The sequence below is a fragment of the Pipra filicauda genome, unplaced genomic scaffold (assembly GCF_003945595.2).
Source record: "Pipra filicauda isolate LSUMZ 115617 unplaced genomic scaffold, ASM394559v2 scaffold5_size6683894_pilon, whole genome shotgun sequence".
Classification (NCBI taxonomy): domain Eukaryota; kingdom Metazoa; phylum Chordata; class Aves; order Passeriformes; family Pipridae; genus Pipra; species Pipra filicauda.
This window is the reverse complement of record NW_024104754.1, coordinates 3,866,437-3,890,740: the sequence shown is the minus strand read 5'-3', so window position 1 is coordinate 3,890,740 and position 24,304 is coordinate 3,866,437. Positions and strand designations below refer to the sequence as shown.

Here is a 24,304-nt window from a genome sequence, read left to right as displayed (position 1 = left end):
GTAGTCTGTATAATGCGAACACCCACTCAGAAACATGGAGATCTCACTCTTGATCTCCCAAATCAGAATTGGAAATGTTTAGATTACAATTCTTTTCTGTGGGTTCATAAGACAACCTGATATCATTTTTACATGAATGACTTCCTAAAGTTTTAATTATATGTCATTTATTAAGGTTATATTAATTTCTTTCTAAGTCTTGGAAGTAAGAAGTTGATTTAATTGGTTTTCAAGGAACTGTTCAGTTCATTTGCTATTATTATGAGACATGTATCATCTCCCATTTAATTAGTTTTGTTTCAGCACAAAAGTTATTGCCTGCTTTCTATGGTAGTTCCTATCCTTCTTGTATAGCTGCATGTGTGACTGCTGTAACCTTGCCTGGCAGGCATTTTTTTTAGGGTCGGTAGATTTGTCTTTAAATTTCTATGTGACATTGTGTGAACAGGAGCAGGGAACAGAAATCCAACTTGTACTTTTTGTAAGTAAGTGCTACTATTTATTTTAAAAAGAATTTATTTGACAAATCATAGGCTTGGCTATATCCTGCAAGGATGTTTATGTGAGAAACACCTCTTTTCAGTTTGGCTCTCAGCATCCCTGGATGCACTGAGCATTCTTTGGAGGATGTGTCCCATGCCAGCTGGGGCAGCTGCCCTGCCTGCTGGAGACATGCAAGCAGCAGATCTTCCGCAGTTGCTCTTTCCAAAACAGTTCGGTGTTCACTGTGAGCCCAACGCTTGCTCAGATTTTTTCTACCTGCCACTTACCCCTCTGACTCTCCCAGCTCTGCTCTCTCTGTTTTGTGCTTTGCTAGCCTGTGTCAGAAGTAATGGACATCTGCAACCACCCAGTTCTTTTGGACACTGACTGAGCAAGAGATACTCCCACGATCTGCTGAGCTGGTGATAACTGGAAGGGAGATTGCCCAGCAGAGCTGGGGCACAGTGAGCAGCTTTGATGGAGTAAACAGCCAGTGAGGCAACAGCATCCCCAGGATCCATGAACCAGCCTGGGGTGTGATGTGTAGGGGACAAAGCTGCAGATTTTTTGTCCTCAGATGTTCCTTTCTATGTGGGGCAAACAGTCAGGCAGCCTCATGTGGGTGATAGGAAAGCTATTGGTAGATTCACAAAATGAACTTTTCTGACAGGTACTTTCCACAGTGCAACTGAATTATTTCTGCTGCCTGCCAGCCTTAGGGAGGAGTTTCCTAATTGCTTTACATCCTAACCAGCCCTACACTGCTCTAGATATTTCCTCAGCAACACTGTACTATGTCATGTGAAGGCTATTAGCCCTGTTTAAATTATGTTTGTTTATTGATGTGTTAATTTTTTTCCCAGAACTATACAAGTTTTAAATAATACACTAGATTTTTTATATATCAGCTCCTTGGACAAAAAAATCCCATTTGATTAGCTCTTAGCCTTTTCTTTATTAATCAGCAACTCTTTTTTTTTTTTTGCCAATTTCCAAATTGGCAAAAAATACCTAAGTTCAGAACTATTAAATTGAAGTCCACCCATGTTGGATTCAGAGTTGAACGAGTAAAGGCAAACTTCATAATTCCTAGATACAGTGACAAGGTAGAAAATAGCTGATAAATGGCTGTTATTCTGTTCTTTTTAGACAGAGAAGACAGAAATAACTTTCTCTAAATATACTGCTATTATTATTAAGCTATTTATAAAACAGGGTCTCTTCTCCCAGGTTGGAGATGGTACCTCTGCTGGATTATCATTTTATGTGCTTATGTATGTATGAACTGCAGGTAACTATTCAATAAATCCATTTTTCTTGTCATTAATATTAGAGGATTTTCAACTTCCACTTGCATGCTTTATTTATGATCAAGTTCTTGCAATCAGAAATGTGATCTTTAATAAAATGAAATGTATGTGTCTGATGGAAAGAAGCATTAATCATGCAGAAAGCAACCAATACACATTTGTTTCCTTTTGCCATATTGTCAGATTGCATTTCTATAGGTTAATCATGATTTGTAAGTAATATGTAAACGTATTTCCAAAGAAGTGCTCTTCTTTAATGCACTATGAGTCCAAATAAACTAGAGTATGTTCAGTTCCCCCTTCTATTCAGAGAGCAGCGTAATCCAATGTCCATTTACCTCTGCTTTCCTTCTAGGTATTTCTATTATCTTGCTTTTGTGGATTCCAAACTAATAGATGTGAAGTTCCTGAAAGATACATTTTAAACATTAGTACCACAGAGAAGTGATTCTAATTTTCCATAATCTTACTGAAAGTTAGTCTATTTTTTGCAATAATCATTAATGCTCTCTTGAATGCATAGAAATTTTTTGTGTTGATATTCCATTTATTTACACTATTCCATTAATTAAAACCCACCTCCTGCAAAACAACTTACTTACAAGTTTGCTAATATTCTGCTTAAGATAACTTGGGATGTTAATTTAGCAGTGAACTCATTTTAGAGCTTATTCTTTTGGCAATGAACATTTTCAGAATAATGTTTCCACTATGTGAACCTCACAATATTTAGATCATACAAATATGAATCACATAAATTTTAGAAGTACATTCATAGCAGAGCTCTAACAGCCAAGAATGAAAATCGACTTAAAAATTCTTTGAATCGTTGCATTAATTTCTACAGCAATTAATTGCAGTTATCATTGTATACCTTTTGTGCTCACTGTCAACAACAGCCACTAATCAGTTGAATCTCACAGGCCCACACAAACTGTAAAGTGACCCACAGAATCTTTTCTCCTAGTCTCAATTTGGCACTGCTGTGCACAGCTGACTAGTGTTGGCCATTCAAGAAGCAGAGAAAGAGTAACAGGCTCAGACATGTCTAGGCAGTGCAGCGCAGCCCTTAAATGCTGAGCAGCTTGTGTTACCTAAACAGATGAAAAAAATGAAAATCGGACAAAGATCTGCTGTGTGTCACTGGTGGAGCATTGTCAGGCAGACACAAAGGCTTTCAGTGCTGGATGTTTGCCAGCCCCTGGGTGGGTAACACAGAGCTGTTCTCATCACCTGTCCCTCCTGCTTGTGCAGTGTCTGCCACACGCATCATAACGTCACCTGGGTGTTTGGTGAAGCTGCAGAAGCGTGGGGTAATCCTGGTGCTGGAGACCTTGTGGGGCTTTGGCACGAGAATGGCTTTACTGTGCTAAGCATGATCAGCATGAACGTGAAGTGCCTAACCTGAGCACAGGTAAGCCTGAAAGCTTAGGTGCTCTGAGATTTTGATGGCTGGGATGCTGTGGGTGGGTGTGGGCAACTGAGGATCTAAACTTTGAACTTGGATGCCTGCTATGGCAACCAGATCCTATATCCACCTGAATCCCACTCTTAGCCTTCAGTGCATTGGAAGATTGTTGCTATGGGAAAAGCCCTGAGGACAAGATCCTTAATAAGATACTATACTACTGACATAGTACCACTGACTGTATTCAAGCTTACATCATTTACACTACAAGAGGATTTGGCCCTCTGTCTTTAGTTGGAGTTTTTAATCAAATCAGCACATAGCTGGTATGGAGGCAGCTCGTTATGGAGGAGCCATATTCACCAATGTTCTCTCTGGGAGGTCTTACTCCTGTTCTTTCATGATTTCTGTAGCTGTACCAATGCTGACTAAAGGTCACTGCCACTTAGAAAATAAGTTAGTTTTGTAGACTGAAGTTACGTAACAGAAACCGTGGTGTATGAGGCTCCTCTCTGGGCTGGGGGCTGTGTGTGTGTGGGCGGAGGGATTTGCAAAGCTGTGTAACTAGCCAGGGCAAATACCTGTGCAATGTAAGGATTTTTCTCTTCCTTTCTTTTTATTTTTCTCTTTCCCACATTTATTTTCTTCATCTCTTCATTTCTTGCTTAGCTAAAGAACTGTTCCTATTCAGCAGCCTATTCAAGATCCGTTCAGGACTGTCGCTTAGTGAAATACTGAGCTGCAGGCATAGCAGGACAAGCAGAGCTCTTGAATAACTGACTGTTGAAAGGCACTGTTTGGCAGTGCTAATTGTACACAGGGTACTGCACAACTGCACTGCTTTATTTGATGACTTGTCATTGTATATATTTTATAACCCTTTGTTAGCCTGGAAAATTTGCTTAGGCTGATACCCAAACTCAAAGTTGGTGCCACAATTTTAATTGAACTATGAAAATATTCCAAACCCCTGCTTCCTTTCAATAGTGACTGTGGTGAATTCCCTAGAACTAAGAAAATTCATAAGTGGTCTTCTCAAAATTGTGCTGCCTATTGCTTCAAATTATAGACAAGAAGTTTTGCGCAATTTTATGCAGTAGATGTACTCTCAAGGGAAGGACTCTGTTGAAGTAATTGATTTATTTCAGAGAAAGTCACATAAACCTTTCCCATCATTTTCCTGTGTTTTGATACTAAATTACTATAATAGTAGCAAAAATAATTCAAAAGTGTTGAAGAGCAACTTAGAAACAGCCCTGTTTTGAGACTGTTTAGACATAAGCAAAAAACAGAGAACGAGTTTGTCCCTGCCCGGAACATGGGATAGTTTTGCTTGCATTTTGCAAGTGAGGCTACTGTTGTGAGTTTTAAGTGACACTTTCCTTTTGCCATCAATATCCGTCTTCTGTGGCACATACAGCTAACAATAAACTTCAGTGTGAGTTTGATACATCATGACTTATTTATGTATTTTCTTCTTCAACTAGAACTTAATAATTAAAAGATTCTCACCTTGCCAACAGCTGGGAAGGTGAGCTTAGTGTAGAAAATTTACTCATGTTATCCTATTTCTGTGGATTTTAGAACTGGTATATAATAGCTCAAATAAGGCACTTATTGGAGAAGCAGCATTGAGATAGTGATTGTACTAATAGGACTACAGCAATATAGTTATACCAGTATAGTAATGAGTAAATTTTCTTGTATAAGGAAGCCTCAAGTAAAACCCTTAACATTATGAAAATTGTAGCTTTGCATTATGAACAGTAATAGTATAGAGAGTCTCAGATATTAGAAATATTTAATCTGTTCACAGGGGGCCAGAACAGGATCATATCCTCAGTGTAATAGTGCTTTGTTTCTTCTTATTTTAAATGTCTCAAGGGAATGGAACTTTCATGACTTCCATAGAGACACTATTTCACAGCCCATAGATCTTTCTGTCAGGAATATTCACCTTACAGTCACTCAGACTTTTTCTTTTATGCAGGTTTGGTAGAATTCTGAGCTCCCTTGAATAGCTTTATATGAGAGAGGTGAAAGGAGAGGAATTAGAGAGAGAGATATCAAAAACAGTGAAGCCTGAGAAAAGCTATAAATTATTTCCCCATTATAAAAATCACAGCACCACAGATTGAATGTTGTCCTCATCAGCACCTCTAACAATTTGAACCCTGTTATGATAAATGTAAACTTAAAAAGACCTAATGTCAAGTGGAGCAGGAAGTTTACAAAACCAAGAGAAATTTCATCTAGAGGTAAGAGTAAAATATTACTTTGATTCACTCTAGTACATATCCTCACATAATCTGATATATCTGCCTTAAACTCCCAGGAATTTGTGCTCTTTTATAGACAGTGAGACCTTGCAGTGAAACGGAAAAGTGGGAGTTAACTTTAAAAACATACTGGCTTTCTCCCAAGCAGTGAGTGCTGACAAGTATAACCATATTACTAAAATCACATCGGGAACGTGATATATTAAATAAAAACATGATAATCTACAGCCAAAGTAGTTTGTATTTTATCTATGAGAAAAGCATCGTGTTACATCAATCTGTCCAAAAAAATGGGGCACATCAGAAAACAATGTTAAGAAGGCTTTTAAAACACATCATTGAGATTACAGCACCTTTAAAAATAAACAGCACTGAATACCAACACAGGTAAAATGTCATTGTGAAGCCCAGATCTGAAATTCAACGGAATGCTTTATAGCTTTCCAGTGTGTGATAAAATCTGTTCACCAGATGTACTATCTGTCTCCTGTGTAGCATACTTGAGCATCATCTAGGTCTGAGGCCCATTTATTTCATGTAAATGCCTTTCCTGTGCACACCTTAGGGCACCCTAATTCTCCATTTTATTTCAGGCACTGCACAGGGTACCATCTGGTAGTGTTAAGCTCATCTCATTTTATTGCACTATTGCAGTGGCTATATCCAGCCCTATAGCATTCTTTCAATGAAGAGAGAGTTCAGTTACTGCCAGCTATTTTTTTTTGCCAGAAACACTATACACATGCAGAGTTCACATGTATATCAGTCTCACCTGAAATGCAGGTCACAGCTTTTCACCCCACGTGGTTAAAAATCACTAAATAAGTAGTGACTTGCTGATATCAGGTACAGCAGCAGCCCTAGCATGGTGTTCTCTTAAGAGCAGGAGAGCTTACTCCTCCAACTAATGATGTCTTTATAATATCTCATTTTTATTATTTCTATTAAAATAAGGAAAAAAATTATATCACACCCTAAAAAAGTACCTTACAGGAATAACTTAATATTTAAAGGTAGCAATATACTTCTCAACTGTACTTCGTTACAAAGTTCATTTGCTATTTTAGGCACAAATTTATTTCTATGCATCACCTTCCTTCCTGTTTATTCTTGTAAATTATTGCCATTAAAAATTTTAACTTGAAATTGAGGTTATGGAAAATTTCATCCATTTTTGGGTTCTTCTTCATTGTTTGTCATTTTTAGTCATCTTTGTCCTTTTGAGTCTTTGTCTCACATCTTAATGGCCTGATTTTTTTAAACTCCCTTTCGTGCCAGCAATTTTGTGCTCCTGGTTATTGCTACTTAGATGTCTAACTACCTCTTGGGCCTACAAATGAGGGAGTTGGAAGTGTAAGTGCCAATAATTACTCACACAGTTTTCATGTGCTAAAAAGGAACCTGGTTTTTCAAACTCAAAATGTTGTTGGCTGTAGGTTTGAAGCAGGTCAGGTTTGAAAGTACAATCCTATTGTCTACTGTACAGCCAAATTCTACTTTCCTGTAAACTCTGCTGATTTTAGAACAGCTGCATGCCGGTAAGGCAGACCAGAATTACCCTCCCTGTTGCAGGTCTACCAATGCTGGAGAGGAAAAACCCACCTTTGCTAAATCACCGTGGAAACATGATGTGAAACACATTTAGCACCAAGTCAGATGCCGTATAACAAAATACACAAGTTTCAGCATTTCTTAGATGTGGGAAAGAGATGCCATTCTGCGCGTCAATGTCAGCATGAATGAAAAAAACCTGCTTTTCTCCTTCAGGATTTTTAAAAGCTATTTAGATCACATTTTCATTGCATCCCCTCCCTCTAGTGTTTTCTCCCTAGGCAACATCAGAACCAGAGTAAGATTATTTGGATGTAACATAACACCTTTCCTCATTCCTCCATCTTTAAATCTCTGTCTCCTCTTCAGAGCAGTAGTTGGATATGATATTATCCTTCGAAGAAATAAGTGTGTCACCTTGAAGCAACAGTTACGTTAGTCAGTGCTTCCAGACAGAGCTCAGACAGTGTAGATTCTCCAGCAATCACAGCAAGAGATGGCATCTGTCCTTTCTCACCCTGAGCAATAGCAAAGGTTCCAATCTATTGAAAGACAGAAACGTTCCACTTCTTTCAAGAATGGTTCCAGGCTTTCTGCAAACCCTGGCTGATACCATTTCAGTGGTACCACTCAGTTCATGTCTCACCCTTCTCAGCTGTGAAAATTTGGATGAAACATTCATGTGACTGAACGCTCCCAGGAGCTGGGCAGTTTCAGTTTTGATCTATCCCCAAACAAGGCAACTGATGAAACAAATTAGGAGGGGCAGGGGAGGGGGGAAAGCTTTGAAAGTATTCTTTTTAGATAAATATTTAAATTACTCAGCTGCCATTTCCACTGCTGGAAATTACTCTCGTTCAATAACCTGCTGCACATGACAAAAAGATGACACTGAACTGCTTCAGAAAATAGCTTGACACATCTCTGGTGAGCAGCACAAACAAATCATCATAAAAAAATAAACACTGCTAAAATGCATTCTCCCCTCCCCTTCCTCCTGACTTTCTCATTCATTGATTACTACTAGCCATAGCATGGCACTGATAGTCATTACTGAAAATCCCACTTTCCAGATTAGTAGATTATAACAATGAAATTTCAAAAAGGTGGAATTTTGTTCCTTTTTGTGAATTCTGAATGTTTGAAGTTCAGACAAAGTTTGAAAGCCTAGCAATGACAAATGTAGGTAGATTCACCTGGATTAGTTATCTGTGTTGATATGAAGGACAGGTGAATAGAAATAATAATTCTCTCTATCATACATTGTTGTAGGAAGAGTTTATTTTTCTGTTTTCAGTCTCAGCTGAAATCATGAGTACTGGATTGTGACTAGACAAGCTGTGATTCCTAGCAGCCATACAAAGTACCGTTTTCTAATGGTTTGTAAATCAGTAGAAGTGTCAAAAAAAAATAGGTTCATATTTATTTTCCTGGAGATCTCCATCTCCTTTAGCTTTCAAGCCACTTGTTCTGTAAAAATGTTAATGATAATCTTAGTATGAAAACTCCCTTTCACCCCATCAAACATTTCATCCCAATAATTTCAAATACATTCATCTGTGAAGAGTTAACTGTCTGAACAAGTCACCATAGACCTTGGAGGAATCGGAACTCAGAAATTCCAGTAGATAACTAAGTACTGATATTTTCCATATACCAAGAAACGATGCTTTGAGAGAGGGAAAAGAACTTTAGAGCTGGCAAGGTGTGATGGACAGGTGTGGGTGCAGCAGGGTACCAGACAATATCTGTTGAAGGACTGGAGCCTAAAATATAATTAAGACTTTGTTTGGCTTAGAAAAAGAAAACTCATAGACTTTTATTGATAAAAATGCAAATGTGATAATTTGAACTAAAAGGGGAAATATAATGGTACACACTCATATCTATAACATTTATTTTCCATTAGCAAAATGCTAATTAACCATTAATCATTTGATAATGTATATGTACCAAAAGCAACTCACAAGTCAAATTGTCTAAATAAATAGCACAGCAGCCAGTCAAGGTGAAAAATACCATGCTTCTTTTTAAAGAGGAAAAGTAGAAATCATTGTTTCCCCTTACAGAAATTGTAGCTGTGGCATACATACAGCTGTAGTTATGACACTGGGAGTTATGTCTAGGTAGTCAATCTTTTCCTACAAGTGGCTGCAGTTAAGTGGAAGCAACACTGAAACAGACTTACCCATCTCTGCAATCAAACTGGGAGAAAACCGTATTGGGATCCACTGGACAGTGGAATTTGAAAACATCACATTCTTCCAAAGGTTCCCTCTGCGCTGGTTTCCTAGTGCTAGTGACTTCTGCTCTGAGCTAATTTCTGCTCCACTCCCACTGCACATTTTTGCATTCATAGGCCCCTGGAGTGCTGTGCAGCCAGACCTGCCAGCACTGCCTGTTTATTTCAGTCTCTGGTATGATATTGAAAGTAACATCTCAGCCTGGAAGTATATTAAATGAAGTGTGAATGAAAATTACTAGCAAACCATCTTTTCTATTTTACAAAAGGTTCCTGTTAGATTGGTTCATTTTGCAAGACTTAATTCTGTAGGACGATCTAGGCGCTTTTCCGTTATAAAAAATCCCTAATAACCAGTTCCACATCTGAGACAGTGAAGCTTAAAATCAACCATTGTGTAGTATATGAGAAGTAACTATTTTTCGTAGGTTTTTTACTGTACATTTGGGATTATGATTTCATATTATGCAAATGCATTTTATGAAACCATAACACATAAATGTGTTCTATTGTTAATACACATTTGCAGCCTAGCATGTGAAGCCTCCAAAAGAGCCATTCTGGTGTCTTCTCTCATTGTGCATTATGAATAATAAACAAAATGTAGTTAGACATATTCCGTATTACAGAACGATAATAGTAAAAATTACATCCTGTCATTAATATATATGAACAGCGTGTATCCTGATAGCTCAAAAAGGCATCTCGATGTGAATGCAGGTTAAACAAAGAGAAGAAGTTGTCTAATTCACAGCAGGAACAGGGACTGTTCAGGACAGCTCTGATTGTTGAACTTGGAGGAAACGGTAAACAAAATTTTGCTTATTTTTAATTTCTTTCGTCTTCTCAGTGGCATAATCTTTTCCGCTGGAGTCATTGCCTGTATGCTAGTTCCTGTGTCATATTTTACAAAGTACTATAGTAGACCTCAAAATAGCTGTTCTTACATTTGTTTTCTAAAGAACTCCAAAGAAGCAACTGCTGTGTGAACAGCCTCGCTGCTGCTGCAACGCCTTGCCGAGGTGCTGAGCTTTTGACAGCACTACATGCAATGATTAGGCTGGTGAGGCCATTCAGACATGGAATCACAACTGTGTGTTATTTCCTCTTTAATTAGTAACAAAAAATGAAGTAATTTAACAGTTTTCCACTTCAGTCTGATTTTTGCACTATAGGTGCAAAAAAATATCCCTGTCAGTGTTCCTGAAAAAAATTTGTATCAACACTAGCTTGTGATATACAAGTGTGCTTGCATTTCCACTTATTTCACAGATCTCAGACCTGTTCAGAGTGTCCACTTCCTTTATGCAGTGTGCAAAGTCACACTGGCTAATGTTTTTCTGCTGTGATGTACAGAAATGCATCTCTCTACCTCTTACCAGTTACCATTGCTTCCACAGGGTCACAACTTGTCAGCCACAAATCTGTGCCATCGTAATAAACCCAGTACTGATCTAGTGTCTTTATTCATGTTTCTGATATCCTGGAGTGATATGTGGGGCCCTTTATGTGCTTGCCAAATCTGAAAAAAGCCCAAAAGGAAAGAAAAGAAAATGAAAACAAACAAACAAAAAAAACCCACACCAAGACAAAACAGATAAAAAGTTCTGGGGGTTCAGCAAGGTGAGGAATGGAGCTGTTTTGCTGTTCCCCAGATGAAGTCTTTAGTAAGGTTGCCTTTTCCTGTATTCTGGTACTGAATGAGGCTTACTCTGTCTCCTAGAGCTATTTCCAGTGTAATCTTGCCCACATAAGCTGAAATATTGGAAAGGCTTTATATGTCTTTTGTAGGCTGAGTTGACCACAGGTTTTGGGTATTACTACTTGAACATAGTTATGTGAGATTTAATTAGAACTGCCATATAACCCTTTATCATGACAAGGGGAAAAATTAAGTTAATAGCATGGTTCAGTAGAAAAAGCCAAGATGAATGATCTCTAGAAAAACATTACTTTATTTCAAACATCTGTATTTTGAAGATTCCTGCAGGTATCAATTAAAGAATTTTCCATATCTAGATGACATTAAAAACATGTTATCTAGACTTGAGGAGATAAACACTAGAAATTATATCTTCTGTATAATGAAATTTGCCTATCTATAAAGCTCTTTTTCTGGTTTGGGTTTTTTTTTTTTCTGACTGCAAAAATATTTGTAAAGGTAATTTCACCAGACATTTGGAGACTTTGAAGTGCTTTTCTATACATATAGTTCTTTATGAATAGGTAATTTTTATCTGTACTCTATTCAACTGAATGTTTATTGGACTGTCTGGTCTCAAAGATGCCTGCTAAAAAATATAATTACCCTAAAATTACTAATACAAGATTTATTCATTTACCCTTTAAGTACTTTGCAACTTATTTCCATTTTTTTCTCCCTCACTTCTGCTTCCAGTAAAATCCTAACTTTTTCTAATTTGCTGTGCTATTTTAATTAGACAATTTTCCCTTATTTGTATAAGTAGGCAGTCATATAAGTTTGAGACTGTAAATCATTCATCCATTAAAAACTCTATTTCCTCATATTGCAAGTTTGATTCATTTGGGAAAGACAAAAAACCTTGGCGTGGAATAGAATTATGCAATGTCATGGACACATTAACATTTGGATCAAAATTTTACATTGTGTCAGCCAGTAAACAGTATAAATGGTTCAGATTTGCAATAAATAATTGTCTATTAATACCTTGGCGTGGTGTAGCAAATTAAAGTCTCACTTCAGTAAGCACAGATGTAGGTAAGAGCTGGGCCTAAAGAGAGCAACTGCTATGCAGCATTAGAGTAGAAAGAGCATCATGAAGCATTACTGCACCTTTCCAGCAATGAGAATAATGTATACAGATTTAAACAATAAGAGACGAACATAGGGGGAGGTAGGTTGTAGATGCAGTTAAGACTAATCAGGCAAGATTTAGAACCATTTGTTTCAGATGCTCTGTCAGGCGCTTGCCTTGCAGAAGATTAAGAGAAGCATTTTAAAATACAACATTGTGTGTTGTTGCATACAGAACAGAGCCCATAATTCAGGATGATCAGGACATATGACACTCAGGGACTTCCTGGGTCATTATGTTGGGTCCATTCCTCTGGTAGTCAAACAGCCATCAAATATCAACAGTATACTTCTTTTGTTAAACTGCTGTGTTTTGCAGCTTGCAGATTGTTGTCAATTGTCTTGAGATTTTCACAAATTTAATTGCTAACTGAAATTTTGTCAAATTACTTCAGTAACTTCCTGCCCCACAGACTGTGAGCAGATGGTCCTGAATGATCAGTATCTGAAACTCAAAGTTCAATTTCTCAGTGTGGGTTATTTCTGTGAATGTTTTAACAAGCAGGCATGCCATAACTTCACTGATAAAATTCAACACAAATTGCAGCATGATAATTGATTAATTTAAAAATGTAAATATATATGAACAATTAGGTATTAATGATTATTCAGAGAGTTCCAATACAAAATATTGTCTCTCAGTCCCTAGTGATGTCCTCCACGAATCGCAATTGTTACTCCAATTTTGAGCATGTTTTTATTTTTGCTTTACCAACTCAGCCCATAATCCTGTAACACAATCTAGCTTGTCCATACACTAATGGGAAGGCATTAATCAAAACACTGTTCCCCGTTACATTAACTACAGAGCAATATCTCCTTATTTTGTATTTCCTAGTGGTTCCTTTGTCCAAGACTGTTTGAAAACGCACCCTCAGCATTCAGAACTGCAAGTCGTCCATGGTCTGCGCTTGATTGGCTGAGTAATCTCTCTCATTTTCTTTGGCACTTTGTGTTCACGTCCCTGGTGTCTGGAGCACGAGTCAGTGCATTTTTAAGCAGAGTACAAGGTCTATATTTTGTAGATCTAAATCCAGTCCTGCTAACTGCATAAGACAAGGGCTTAAAACTCTTCCTCCAGTCCAACCAAAATTTAGTGCCTGCTCCGAGGGAACACAAGAACGGTCTGCTTTCTGCATTGCCTTGTGCAGTGGGACTATTAAAAGAGTATAAATGTACCCATGAGAGCCAATGGCTCTGGGCTTGGGAGGTCCTTGGATAGGTCCTTGAGAGCTTCTTCCTTAGCTCCTCCAGCAGTGTTATATCTCTTCTCCAAACCTCTGAGGCTATTAATAAAAACCCAAAAATCATCCATCTAATAAAACTCGTGTCACTCCTTGGAACACTTAGACCTCTTTAACTTGCAGTGACTTGCTCTGTTTGTACAGCATACTCTGTTGACTTGAGTTCTTGCATAGTTCCTGTGAAATAATGCGTGGTATTACATGGTTATCCACTGAATAACTTCACTGGGAGCAGTGGTGATTACAGGATTGTTAATCCTCCTGTGCTATTGTTCGGTAACTGTGCAATTATTTCTGGTCACCTGTGCAAATCAAAATTACTTGATAATTTTTCTCTTCTCCTTTCTTGCAACAATTGGAAGTAAGTTAGACCACTGATGGTATCTCAGTGAGGTATGTGGATCCAAGCTCACCAGAGCAATGCATTGATTACTATATGCACGGGACAGAGGTAAAATTTATCTGTATGAACAACTGTACCTACATTTTTAGCACCCTCATTGAAATCGAGCTTAATATTACATGGAATAGACTTCACTCCCACCCAGTTGCTATGTAGGGACTTCTGAAATTAATTAGGCACCCTGAATTCACTCCCACACTTAAAAGTTTTGAATTTTGAACAAGACAGACATGAGTTTGGTGAAACAGCAAAAGATCTAGAGCAGGATTTGAAGAAGGCTGTGGTTAATGCATCCTATAGCAATCAAAATACAGCCAGAAGCCATGGCCAGTGAAGTATTTGTTCTGTGGCCAGAGAATGCAAGTCACCAGAGATGACAAGATGTAACTTTTTTACATAAGCAATAGAGTATACACATCCACAGTGTAACAAAAAAATGCTAGGGATATAACATGACCTGATATGATTTTCTTTAATACTGGCCTGAGTTGCATGCTAGAATATAATTAATTAATTACATGATACATAACCAGCTCCCATCAGTGTTCCAGCAATTTCTGAAGCCCTATTTAGGTATGCCTTTCCTGTGACATATACCTCCAGTATATCACACAGCAAAGCTAACATAACAGAAGCATGCATATCAATGTGCACAATATCATCCTGGTACAGAAATTTTCACAGTTAATTAAAAAAATCAAATATAAGCAGTTCGTCTCCTTACTAAACTAATTAAAAATATAAATACAATAAGCCCTGACTGAGCTTTTGACAGGTCATTAAAATACAGAAAATTGAGTCAAGTGCAAGGAATAGTTTCAATACATAACACAGTGAAATTATGAAATAAAATGGTGAGACTGAAGTTAAATTAACACTTGTTTTGTTTCCCTTCTTTCTCACCTGGTGTCAGTGGCTGAATTTATGCTGTGCAGTTCTCCAAAGGTAAATGCCCTGATAGTTTACTGTGTGAAGTCAAAAATGCCATTTACTGCTTCCTTCTGGCTTTTAAATCTGCATCTCTGGCAGCATTACTGGCTGTATGTATTCCATGTGGTACCTTTTTGACTGCAAATTTTGACATAATTTTCAATCCTCTGATTTTTTTTAGCAATAAATATATAGTCTCACCACTCCAACTGTGGCCTTTAGAAATAACTTTAGTTAGAAGTCCATCAGTACTTTTGGTGCATGGGCTTAGGGTTTCCAAGCAGTACTAAGATCTAGCAAGCATTTTCCTTGTAGGAGCTTTAGTACTGTGTGATGGGGGCTGCACTAGACTGTCATACTGGCATTCCCTTTCTTTCACATAGAATTCCCAGTCCTGAATGTACATGGTATGTACAGCTTAGTTTGTTCCCAGGCACTCTCCAAGGGCAAATAGATATTTCACTTGTTGAATTAGAATAGATCTGACTTCAGAAGGTTAGTTTGATGCTTGGTTGCAAAATATTCTTCTCCTATTATGTTTGCAGTGTGAGGAGTTCTGCAATATAAGAATACCCCAAACAACCCCCAAAAAGAATGGATGTAGCCACTGTGAATATTTTCCTGTTGACCTTGATTTATCAACAGCATAAAAATGTCCTGAATGCCTTTGAATTTCCTTTGAGCTCCCATTGAGGGGAGCTTCAGGAATATTCCCTGTATTTTTTGGAGAAAAGGAGGGGATGCTCCAGCTTCCATTTACTGGCATCCCCCATACATTCTAGAACACTGTGTAATCTAGTTTTCAGCTGAAGTGATTTCCAACACAATTAGGCCTGCCTATAAATTGGCAAAAGTTTAGTTTTTATGGATCTGGACTTGAGGGAGCTTATTTCCTGGTATTAGAATAGGAGATGGGATCAAAGCTTTCCTCTTTGCATGGGTGTAGCAAGAGCCTCTATGCTGAACCACAAGGATGAGGGAGAATTCCAACAAAAGGTTTCCCAAAGGAGTTTCTTCCTCAGGGCTTGTCTGCTTCAAGAGTTCCTCTGCAGCAAGCAAGAATGCGAACTTAGCACAAATTTGTGTAACACCCCTTGGACAGGCTGCCCAAGGAACTGCTGTGAAGCAGATGAAATGCTATAGAGTCATGTTCTTGCTTGTTGCTGATTCTCCCTACAGAAAAGTGTCCCTGAATCTGTTTACCCAACACTGAGTCTCCCAGCTGGAAGGAGTCAGGACAATTGACATTTGTCCTTGCTGCTGTGGCCTCTAGGATTCGCCTGTGCTTGTGCATGTGTGTGCTTCAAAAAGCCAGAATCCTGCACCAACATTTTCCTCAAAAGGAGGAATTAATGCCTAGAAAATATCCTAGTCAAAAAGCTTAGATATGGTTTTATAACTTAGTTAATGGTTTAGTACAGGAGAGGCTGAGAAAACATGGTGAATATGTAGTAATGCTGGATCTTCCTCATTCTCTATTCTTTCCTACTGCCTCTACATCAGATGAGTCTCCTTTTTATCCCTAGCATTACGTTTTTATCACTTTACTAAAATACTATAAATCAATAAAATAGGGCAGAAAATTGCTTTCTTACATCATTGCACCAACATGCCGCTTGTATGGTCTGGAATGACAATGAGACATCCATCTTTCTGTGAAAAAAAATGCCAGTTCCCAGTACAAAATGCCAAGTGGTATATGGCTAAAAAAATTCCAGATCAAACATTGGCTTCTGCTGAGATGAGAAATGCCTACTTCACCTTTCTAATTTTTTGAAGATCAAAAGAAAGTTCTAATTCTCTGAACACAAAGTATTATTAATAAATTAATGTTTATATTCTGTCCTAAAACTCTCTTCCTTGCCATTCTTCTTCCTGATAGTATTTGCTTGATTCTCATGCCAAGATCTATGAAGGCCTTTTTTTTTTTTTTTTTTTAATTTTTAAATATACTCACTGGGGGGGAAGCTCATAAAATTCAGCCTCAGCCACAATCTGGACTATGGTCTGCCAAGCTCCACATAAATAAATCATCAAGTCATTTTGGCATCTTCTGAGCCAGAAGGAATATCTTCGGGGTAGATTTAAAGAGACATTATCCTATAAACTATGTCCTTTGTGGAGAAAACTAAGCAGTAGCTTAAAGGCTACTTTGAGTCTCAGACACAGAAATTTTTGCAGGTGATCAGTGCAACGAAATAGGGTGAAAGACTTTTTAATTCCAAAATTACAACTGTATTAGTTAATCTTCCCTGTTGCTATCCAAGCAGAAATTAAATCAAATACCCGAGACCTCAGGGTACTGTGAGCGGGTGATAGTGGAGATGACGATTTTGTGCTAAAATGTCTGCAGAACACACAGCAAGTGGCCTTTTGAGATTTTCTTTAGGAATCTGAATGCTGAAACAGGGGTAAAGCAGCCAAACATTTCTTGGCTTTGCACTCTCTAAAGCCAATCTAAACACTGAGACACGAGACCGCTCCAGCTCCGGAAGAGCATGCTGGCCGGACAGCATGTTGGCCTGTCAGCTGGAGGCATCTCATCCCTCTCTCCCTCCCTTATGCCCTGAGAAAACAAAACCTCAGGTCAGTTAAAGAGAGCAGCAATCTCCTGCAAAGGCCCCAGGGGTGGCCACTTGGGCAGGAGCACCATGAAGGACATGTGTCCTGCAGCTCAGGCTCCGAGCCGAGTCATGGGACCTCCATGCTGGCTGGGAATGATCTCTGTAGCTGGCTCTGAAATGGAGCTTTGTTTGCCTACCCCTTGTGGAGGGCATCTAAAACAAGGAGATGTAAATCAGATAATAGTCAAGAGAAACAAACTGTAGCTGGTTTGTGAAGAGGAGGCCTTGGGCCATAGTCCTATCTGCCATTCACAGGTCATTGAAATCAATGGAGTTGTGACTGCAATTACACCACAGGGGATCTGGATCCTTTTATTTGGACTGTGGGAAGTTACAGAACAGTAACAACATGGAGGAAAATTACCTCGTTTTAGGTTTTGTTAAAATCTCCGACTTGAACCAGGTGCATTGACAGGTTCTAAACTGCCTTTGGTGTCTGAGACCATTGGAACAGTTTGGGTGGGCATTAAGGGGAAGTCATGCAAAAATTGGTGTCTTCAGCTGCGTTTTTCTGAAGGTCCCTTAATTCATTGGAACTGTAGACAGATAGGAGGAGTTTGAGTTTCCTGAGATCATTTGGAGAATGAAATGAACATTTATGGGTGCACAGAGGTTGTGCTCATAGTGAAACCATAAATGAGGTGACAAATCTAGAATGGCATCTAGAATGTGCATCTAGAATGCACAGATCAGAGTTGCAGCTAGACCGCTGACTACCTAAAGGAAATTCCCCATCTGACTTTTAACTTCTAAAATGCAGAGGAGAGATTCAGCTGCAAAAATTTGAAATTTAGGAATTATCAAATCTTAGGAGCTGTGATTTAGCCCATTGTAAGCAAAAATGACATCCCCAAAAAATTAAAAGCTGAAAATCAAATTAAAAATTCAAGGAATTTCAGCTCATATCTTCTCACAAAAATATCACTAAAACAATACTTACTACAATGATAATGACTAGGGGTAATCTTTTAAAAATCATTTATCTGTTCTGAGTGGTCTAATGTTATTGAAAATACAACAATGTAAAGAAACATCAGATACTCTTTCTGGGTTACTCTGAAATTAAACCTTTGGGTTTTGGAACAGTTACACAAGGTAATTATCATACGTTCTGTTGGCACCATTTTCTTTGTATGTATTTCTGAATTGAAAAGAGGCACTCAGAAATACAAACCAGGCAGTTACAGGTTAAGGATCATTTACATAAATTAGCAAATTTGCGAATGAATTCATCTAGTGAAAAGTAAGACACGGGACACTGCATTTTAATAATTGACATTCCACATGAAATGCAATGTTCTTGAGGAGGAAATTGAGCTCCAGGTTGCTATTAGAACCAGCGGAGCAGCAAGAACTGGAAAGAAATGCCATCTCATATTATGTGAGTTACTGCTCCTGCATAACAACTATCTTATATTCTGATACACTTTATTTTAATAAAACTAGTACTAGGATTTTTACAGAGGTAAAATTCCATCATCAGGAAAACAAAAATGCAAGAAATCTTTGTGATCTGGTTCAAACAGTCATCTAGTAATTCATTGTGTTTTAAAGTAATCCTTCTTCTGCTGTTTTATTTGGCAGCCAAATCTCCTTACTCCTCAGTTATACCAAGTAGTTACAATCTTACCCCAAAGTATGCAATACTGACAGAAAATTATAAATTATCTAATTTTTTGGTTCCCTGTCACAACATAGGTTAAATTGCAAAATAAAGATAAGTGATCTACTTAGCTGCTTCCTGCTGTCCTGATTCGTTTAAGAACACATTATGTTACAAATATTGTTCTTGATACAAAAGTAATGACTTTCATAAGGTGCTAGTCAGTCATTCAAAGTCACAATACTTCTATTGTATGCCATAAATACAAATTATATGCTCACAGAGAGCTGAAAGCAAATCTGTCCCTAGTAATGTTTCTTAGTATAATTTAAAGATTAACTTAAAGTAAATCAAATAATTCTCTCAGTGATACACTTTTTCCAAAATCACACAGAGTAAGTGTGTCATTTCGGTAAATGCCAGTAAAATTTCTTCTCCTGTAATATTCCTAAACACTGATGACAGTGTTTGTCCTTATTCTGCCTGCAACTCTGACATCATTCATAGAGAGTACTGTGCTAAACTTCCTGAGTTGGAAAGATAAAGCAACAAACTTGTTACTTGCAAACATTGACACGTCCTTACATCCTTTTTACTTCTGTTTTAATACAATTCATTGCAGCAACACAGGCAAGCTGACTAGTTTCTCTCACCCTTCCTTTCTCTCCCTTATTTCAGGAACCTGAGGCATTTTAGTTCCTGAATAAGTTGAGAAGTTCCTCCAAATGAGTCAGCTGCATTAATAATATTTCTTTATCAAATGATTCAGCTGTTTGAAATACAGTCAGCTGTACAGCTCTTACCTATAATGAACTCACAGTCAATGAATGGTTAGGCTGACATTGTTTCTCTTCAGTATTTTGACACACATTGTGGTGCATCTATACATACAGGTGGAGCTGAGATACAGGTTGCAATGATGCCCTGATAAGAAAAACTCACTCCCCTCACTGGCACAGGAGCAAATTTCTGTAACTCTCATGCCCTTTGGTATGAGGTCTTACTAAGAACTATTCTCCTTTACTGCTTAACAGACTAAATGAAGGAAGCTTCCATTTTTTACTTCATTCCTCATGACACGAAAATAACTGTCACATATTAATGGAAATGAGCATGTGGTGGAATTATTTTACAAGAAAGAAGAAAAAAGGCAGCTCTTGGACATTTTTCCCAACACAGAATGTTCTTTTCCCACCAAAGCAGCACTTTAACCTACTTTAGATAGTCCCCTGTGTAGCATCCTTCACAGAGCAGTCAATAGGCTTTGCAGAAGCTCATAGCTTCACCAAAGACTTTACCTTTAAGGGTGCAGTAATGCTGTAAATGCCTTTTCACCAGGATGTCACTGATGGATCTGAGCAGCTTTTCATGTATGCATGCTGCAAACTCTTTATATTTTTACATTCTAATAACAGTGAACAGCATAAATTACCTCTAATTCTTGATTCTGCGAGGAAGCAGCCATCTGGTCTAATACCACTGTGACAGTGATATAGGACTGAACACTCTGTGCTTGGTCTGCTGCACAGAAAAGGACAATAGGACATATTTTAAAATGTCAGGATACATCAGAACCATATTCAGGAAAGTTTGCATTTATGAAAATTGATAGTATTGGAGATATATCATGATGCAGATCTAATCATGGCTGCTGGTATGGTGAATTAAATTAAGAACTGATTTGAATTTTTCTAATTAAAGATGTGTTATTCCTTCTCTCCTCATGTTTTCTATTTTGGTAAAAGAAGCTTATCAAACAATTTTCAGGAAAGTGTTGTGATTCAAAGGGTTAAAGCTTTAGGAAAAAAAAAAAAATATGTCAGTGGTAGTTTGACTGTCTCAGTGGACATTTGTTTGTGTTCCAAAATCACTGATGATGTTTGCATACTTGTTATTGTCTATAGACTTTGGTAATAAGCATTCCCAGGTACTGCAGGGTAGGATGGCATGTAGGCACAGCAGCTTAGCAGAGCTGAGAGAAAGAGTCTGCTTTCAATGCCTAAAGCACATCACTAAAAACAAAGGAAGGGCAAAAAGAAGAAGAAATTTGTTTTATGGGGAGTAAGAACACTTTAAAGGTAAGCTAACATGAACTAGATCAAAACCTATCAACCCATGATTTGCCCCAACAAATTCACTTCAACTTTGCTGTAGTACTTAGATAATTAGGTAGCTTGTTTATGTAACTTCTTTTAATAATGCCAAATATTTTTCAAGACTTCAACACATCAAGAACTTCAGAGTATAATTTTTAGTCATTACATAGAACGTATTTCCATCATTAGCCTTAATGACTTCAAGAAACTTTTATTTAAAAAATAAGTGTTTAAGAAATAAGCATGAAATAGTTTTTTTCACAGTATGAATAGTTGTTAACCTACAGAGGTCAAAGAGTTAAATATTGCAATGGGATTTTTAAAGGGACTTCTTAATTTTATGACCAATAGTGTAATTTATAAATGTATTTACTAGGAGGGGCCCTCAAATTCATACTTCAGGGTGTTAGCTGATCACTGGGATAACAAACAGCCCTCTCATCCCTTTTTGCCATGTAAGACATTGTGTAATTAGCTGACTGTTTTCTTTGAAGCACCTAACATAGGCCACGGGGGCAAAGCAGAACTCTGAGCTTGAAGGATAATTGATCCTATCTGGCTTGGTAACTATATGTTCACTTGTTTACTCTTCAAATATATATTCTTCAGATCAAAGATGGGGCATTTTTGAGTCTTTCATTTTGCTTTCTGCTTACAAGCATGCCAGAGGTATACAATACACGAGTCCTTTCAGAAGGTGGTCCTTCTGGAGCTTGTCTCAGCATATTTACTAGTTAGAATTGTCCAGTGCTGTGACTACCCTTAAGGCTGTATATAGAGTAATACTGCAAAAAAACCCAATATTACCTTACATACTAAGGTCATGATAAAGTTTCTGCAGATATTTCATTTTCCCTGTTAACTTTCAGATAGATCATTTGTAAAGTAAAGATTCTAAAGACGCTTTCCTTGGGGTTTTCCTTCTGTTAAAATCCCAAGTGGTTATAATCTTCTAAATTCACATAAATAAGAAAGCTTATGAATTCAGTTATTCTATGTCTTATTCTTAATCTGTGCCTTAAACATATGCAGAGGAAGGATGTGGAGGATAATTACCAAATAATAAAGCCAACTGCTGCAACATTACTGTAAGCTTGAGGAAGAAAGCTTCGAAATGTTGTGGGCACCTACATGCATCAGGACAACTGAGAAGAAAGGCAGGTGAACCATTTACTGCTGTTACACCTATTTCACTTTATAAGACTGAAACCGGTGGGGGTTTTGAATCAGAAATACAAACGACAATATTTTACGATACTCTGTTGTCCTGCTAGCAAGTGTTTTCTGGTCCATCAATCAGTCACTCAAGTAGTCAAAATCTTTAACCACATAAAAATCTATTGAGAACAAGTTTTATTTACAATGGTGACCTGGCCAAGAAAACTCACAAACAGCAATATGTAACATCACTACAGACATACAATCACTGTTGTATATTACTAGAAAGCTCCCAAACATATCACAAGGCATAAATCAATTATATAAAATACCACAAACATCAAATAAACCAATAAAAAAGGGAAGGTCATAACACAACCAGACATGTCATGAATAACCGCCACAAACATCAGCCAGTGTTTCATCCATGGTACGAATAAAAATTCAGAAGATATACAAGCAATTTCTTTTAGATCCTTTTATGTTCTGTTAAAAATGTGTTACTGTCTTTTGATGTTGTCTATTTTACAACACTACTTCTATTTATATTTCACTAAAGGCGTAAGTTATTTTTAAAGCCTATGTTAATTAAAATTGGGAGGGTTTGTTTGTTATATAAATAGGCATTTTAGCATGTGTGTTTTGATTAACAATTCATTGCATTTATTTCTGTGTTTGCTTGTAATCCGTAACACTTTGCATTTAGTAATATAGTTCACAATATTATTATCCTGCAGTATACTTTAAGGAATTGGTCATAGAATACAGTGGGAGACATAGATTGGTATCATTGTCATTGTCATATATATGTGTCCCCTCAACCCCTGCCCTGGATTATGAACATAATTCAAAAGCTACTAAGATTTGAAGAACACTGCCTCCAGATAGTCAACATCTCTTAGAATGTGCACCACTGTTTTTATATTAGCAAAAAAAAACACATATAAAACCACGATTACACTTGATCTTTAGAGTGCTGAGAGCTTACACACAGAACAACATATCTGTAATGATTAAGCATGATAATTGCAATTGATCCATTTGAAATGCCAGATCATGACTTTTTTATTGTATATATCTATATGCCTTATTCCCAGAAGTCCATTTTAAAAGATGTCCTATTCCTCTGTACTCACAACTGCAATATACAGTTATATTTTTGCAAGAGCCACATGAGTTTAACCTTCACAAATTCTGGTCTATTTGACGGTTTTTGACATATGGATTTTCAGGTTGCATTCAAAGCAGCTGTCTCATCTATTTGAATGAAGTTTTATTAAATAAATAGTATAGAATATGCTAAGTTCTAACCTCTGCTTAGTACTCACAAATATTCAGCATTAATATAATGTAAATGACCTTCACCTTCAATCAAACTGAAACAGAACAGAAAATTAGATAGTGTGTCTCATCAGATCTTGTTCTCAAAAGGGACATTCTATGAGCAACTCATACCTTACAAGGTGCTGATGATATTGCCCACCATTTACACTGCAGTAGTGTTCACCTGGTGAGATCAGCAAATCAAACCTGTCTGCTAATTGGAAACAAAAACACTTCATTGATGAAAAACGAGATTTGCATTTAAAACTTCTTTATAGCTAAACTAAGTGGAATTGAATGGAAAAACTGATTGAAAACATTTGGTTTATTTATATGCACCCTCTTCCCGCCTGAAGCCTTTTCTGAAATTCAGAAGGAATAGATCATCCAGACTGTAATCTAGATCCCTTGTTTTTAAACTGATGATATGGCTGAAAATCAGACCACCATCATTTCAGATTAGTCATTTTTGCTTCATTGATAACATATGCACTTAGAAGCAAGTTCAACACATAAAAAAAAAAAAATCCAACCCTTCTATGCATGCATTTTTCAGATATAGACCCAGCTAGTATATGCTAACACCAAGCAATTTGTTTTGCAGCATGTCACATAATTCTCTTTTTTTTACACCCAATATCTATGATTAAGAAATGTAATACATACTAAGAAAGTCTTAGATAATTTACACGATGCATTAAAGTGTTTTGCATGAGAATATAGTATGATGCAGACAGCAGAAGAATTATGTCTTTCATTAAAAGGTTCGCAACTCAGTGTGCTATGATATAACTATAGCAGTTTTTCTGTCTCA

General features: G+C 37.3%; 1 long non-coding RNA gene across 1 annotated transcript in view; it reads left to right on the top strand.

Annotated features, from left to right (window-relative positions):
• Window positions 1-3,011: 3,011 nt before the first annotated feature.
• The window catches only part of LOC120324601, a 76,672-nt gene continuing 55,379 nt past the window's right edge, over window positions 3,012-24,304 (top strand). Inside the window, exon 1 of the long non-coding RNA XR_005566040.1 lies at window positions 3,012-3,207. This is a non-coding gene — a long non-coding RNA (uncharacterized LOC120324601). The remainder of the gene's footprint in view (window positions 3,208-24,304) is intronic.